We start from the raw sequence: 4550 nt of genomic DNA, 5'->3' as shown, positions 1-4550 counted from the left end.
TAGGTGGGCTCAACTGAGGCTCCTTCCAACAGCACCCGGGGTTACCTGCCCTCCTCTGGTTTGGAAGAAAAGGGACCGGTGGTTCGATGAGAGACCAAGGGGGAGAAGGGGAAATAATCAAAAGCCTGACTCCTGAAGAGAGTGCAAAGCCAAGCTTGCCTCCCGCCCACCCCCAATCCCAGCAGCCCCTTCTGTAGACAAGCAGGCTGGCCGCGGGCTCTCACTGGTCATCAGAGCTGCCCTCCTGCTTCAAAGACCTCTGCCTCCTCCTCACCTGCCTGCTCCCCCCACCCACGCCCAAGCTCAAGGAGATCCAGACCCTGGGTTTCCCCAACAACAGCACCCTCTCCTGCCACCCGCCATCCTGAGGTCTCTTCAAGAACCTTGGGTCACCTGCACAGCATGGCTCAGTGGTTGAGCATCGACCTATGAACCAGGAGGTCACGAGTTCGATTCCCAGTCAGGGCACATGCCTGGGTTGTGGGCTTGCTCCCCAGCATGGGGCAGGCAGGAGGCAGCGGATCAATGATTCTCATCATTGATGTTTCTGCCTCTCCCTCTCCCTTCCTCTCTGAAATCAATAAAAACATACCAGAGGCCCGGTGCGTGAAATTAGTGCACAGGTAGGGTCCCTAGGCCTGGCTGGCTGTCAAGGCCCATTGGGGCCTTCCAGCTGCTGGCCGAGGCCTTCCTTCATTTCACGCCGCCCCCTAGTGGTCAGTGCACGTCATAGAGAGCAATCGAACTCCTGGTTTCTCCGTAGAACTCCGAGGAGACACTTTGCATATTCGCCTTTTATAAATACTAGTATAGATATATGAGAAGAGAACATCGGGTCTGTTATGGTTGAACTGCACCCCCAAACCCAAAGGCTGAAGTCCTCGCCCCCAGGGGCTCAGAACGTGACTGTGTTTGGAGAGAGGGCCTTTGGAGAGGTGATGGAGGGAAAGTGAGATCATTGGGGCGGGGCCCTGAGCCGCTGGGATTGCCGCCTGAAGAAGAAGAGACACCAGGGGCCTCACGCAGAGGAAAGACCAGGCGCCCAGGGACGCAGTGAGGAGGTGGCCACCTGCAGGCCAAGAAGAGAGACTCTAGGAGAAGCCAACCCTGCTGCCGCCTTGATCTTGGACTTGCAGCCTCCGGATCGAAAAGAACATGCATTTCTGGCCGTAACCGGTTTGGCTCAGTGGATAGAACATTGGCCTGCGGACTGAAGGGTCGAGGGTTCGATTCCAGTCAAGGGCATGTACCTTGGTTGCGGGCACATCCCCAGTAGGGGGTGTGCAGGACGCAGCTGATCGATGTTTCTCTCTAATCGATGTTTCTAACTCTCCATCCCTCTTCCTTCCTCTCTGTGAAAAATCAATAAAATATTTTTTTTAAAAAAAAGAACATGCATTTCTGTTGTTTAAGCCCCTGGGGACGTGGGTATTGTTAAGGCGGCCTGAGCACTGTCCTCACCCAGCTCTCCAGACTGCATTGCTGACCCCGCCCTTCCCCTCCCCTGCCCTCCCCCACTCCATTCCCCACCTGTCCCTGCTTCCCAGCTGCCTCCTCTCCACACCCCACCTGCTCCCTGTGGAGCTTTCCAGAACATCCCGGAAGCAGACGACTCCACCACGGAACAATGCACAGTCTGTGCAGTCCCTTTGCATCTGAGTCTCGCTCCCAAACTCAATGGGAAATGTCCTAAGTCCTGGACCCAGCTGCTCCGCTGGGCGGTGCCTCACACTCACAGGCTGCAGAGAGGGTCTGGGGCGTAGAGGGTCTGGGGCGTAGGGTGGCAGGAAGACACGCGGTCACCTGCTGCCCGTGGGACGCGGACCAAGCCACGTACCCTCCGAGCCTCAGCTTCCCATCTGTGACAGGGGGAGGCTTCTTCTCCCGGGAGGTGGGCACAGAGGTTGGTGAGATAGTGCAGGAACGGGATTGTCATCCAGGCTGGCCACAGCGTCTCTGGGCCCCTCCCAGGCGCCCTGTCTCCAAGCCCGGGGTCTGAAAAGGGCGATGACCACAGCACACCCGCCAGGTGGCAACACCTGTCCTTTGCCTGATGTCGCATCCACGCGGCCCGACTCAGGCTGTCAGCCCCCGTCTGAAGCCAGTGGCCAGCTCTGCTCTGCACCTTCCGGCTCTGACCTCTGCATTCACTCCCAGGGAGCCGCCGCGGCTACGGAAGGGCCTACTGGCCCGGCCTGGTCGCCAGATGGCGCTGCGGCCCCAGCGATGGTGCTCGGTGTCTAGAGGATGGGGGGGGGGGGGGGCACCAGGAGGCAGGCAGAGAGGGGTGCAGAGGGGCGCAGGCGGGGACTCTTTCCCCCCTCCCCCCGCCAGGGCTGCCACCCAGACTCCCGCCTCTACGACGGAGGAGGAGGTGCTGATGAAGGTGTCTTGATCCTTTGCTTTCAAGAAGCCAAAAACTGGATTTTTGTTGGAAAAGCTGCCTATTATTGTCATTTAAATTTTTAAATAAAAACCATTTGTAGATGAAAAAAGGGGTGGGGGCGGTCTGTGGCAAGTAACCTCACAGGGTGACCTTATCCTGAATTCCTAACTGGGCAGGTGATGGTGGGCCGTCGGCCCCGGGCCTGTGACTCTAACAGAAGGCCTGCCCACTGTGTCTGTGCCACGAGGGAGCTCGCACACCTTTGACATAAACCCGAGCGCCCAGGAGAGAGCGGTCATCTCTCTGACTCTCCCACCATCGAATCCCCGCCTTGCTTTCTCCCATCTTCCTCCTTCTCTCTTAACTTTCAAATGCATAAAAGGAACTATTTTCCAGAGCATTTGAGATCTTGCTCCCCAGCATATTTCGTCAGCTGGGCTCAAATAAACTCTTACAAAAATTCTCTATCCCGGCAGGTGTGGCTCAGTGGTTGAGCCTCGACCTATGAACCAGGAGGTCACGGTTTGATTCCCAGTCAGGGCTGATGCCTAGTAAGGAACACGCAGGAGGCAGCCAATGGGTGATAATCTCTCATCATTGATGCTTCTCTCTCTCCCTCCCCCGCCCTTCCTCTCTGAAATCAATAAAAATATGTTTTAAAAAATTCTCTCTAGGTTTGGAGACATCTACATCCTTTCCTAAGAGGTGATGAAGGACATAGCGGGAGTGAGGGGGGTGTGGTGGTGGGGGCGGCTCCCTCCTTCCTCACACCAAGCCCTGCCTCTGGCCCCTCTCTAGCAGGCCCCTCCCCTGCTCACAAGGACACTGCGGCCAGCCTCCAGGCTTCTGTCTCAGGCCACATCAGACCTGCACGGGAGGCCTGTCCTGCTCCCCCCACCTCAGGTCTGTGAGTCACAAACTTTTCACACCCCCTGCCAGCCAGCGGCTTCTCAACTTTCGCTGGCGTTAGGACTGACTTTTAGAGTTCTACTGACTGGAGAACAAGAATTCATAGATTTGTTAAATAAATTGACAACGGAAACTCTAAGACATTAACTGCTAAACAAGGAAATGGCACAAAAAGGTGACTGTCAGAAAGACGAGATGTTTAAACGGAAAGAAAAGGGCTCCACCTCACGAGTAATTTTTAAATTCAAGTTGAAACACTAGCCCAGCTCTGGCTGATCACAGCAGCAGGAACGTGCACACGTGAATGCACATGATGGCGATTAGCTGAATAATTACAAACACGTCATTTGTCCGTTTAAAGCCATGATGCACTCATTTCATGTTAACATAAACAGTTTTTTCTAAGTAGGGAAACGAAGAGCATCGTTTTATATTTTTTTTGCAATTCTCTGTAGTGCCTGATTTAGTAAAAGGCAGCTGGGTTCTCACTTCTGCTTCTGCACTCGGGAAACCCCAGCCTACACCCCGAGAACGCGAGGGAACGGGCCCAGAACTCAGGTTGGTGCGATTGCAGAGGTGGTTTCCAGCCCATGGGGTCCCCAGGCCACCCGGTGAGAACCCTGATGGATGGCCGAGCTCCAAGGGGTGCGGGCGAGGGGAGGGACGTGACAGGAGGGGCTGGCAGGTTTGGGACCCGTTCTCTTAACCACACGCGGACCCACGGAAGTCCCCCTCCCCCGCCAGGCAACTGGCTCCACGGAGAAACCCTGTGGTTAGTTGGCACTCACCCACTGTTGCCACCCACAAGGTTTTGAACTGGAGAATTTTTTCTAGGAGGAAACCATCGTAACCTGCAAGGACAGCAGTAGTAGTGATTAGGCAAACGGTGGCTTCCAAAGCCCAATACTCTGCTGCCTAAAAAAATAAAATAAAATAAAAGGGAAGGGGTGTTCATTATAAATGCAGCCTCCGGGTTTATTAAGAGAGAACACAAATGTAGAACCACGTGACCTTCAGTGTGTTTTTGGAAGAAAATAACACATGTATAACCAGGAAACTGCTGATAATAATTGGTTATCTTTGGGGACATACAGAAACTTAAAGAATGTTTAACCTTCCAGCAATGAACAGCATATTGCGTACAAGTGTTCACTGTACAACTGCATTTGGTTCTTAAAGACGGGGCTGCAAGCGGGGCTCCCGCGCGTTTCCGGTGGCCCCGGGGGGGGGGGGGGGGGCGGCCAGGGGGGGGAGC

This window comes from Myotis lucifugus, unplaced genomic scaffold (assembly GCF_000147115.1).
Source record: "Myotis lucifugus unplaced genomic scaffold, Myoluc2.0 scaffold_447, whole genome shotgun sequence".
In the NCBI taxonomy this organism is placed as follows: Eukaryota; Metazoa; Chordata; class Mammalia; order Chiroptera; family Vespertilionidae; genus Myotis; species Myotis lucifugus.
This window is presented reverse-complemented; position numbering follows the sequence as displayed.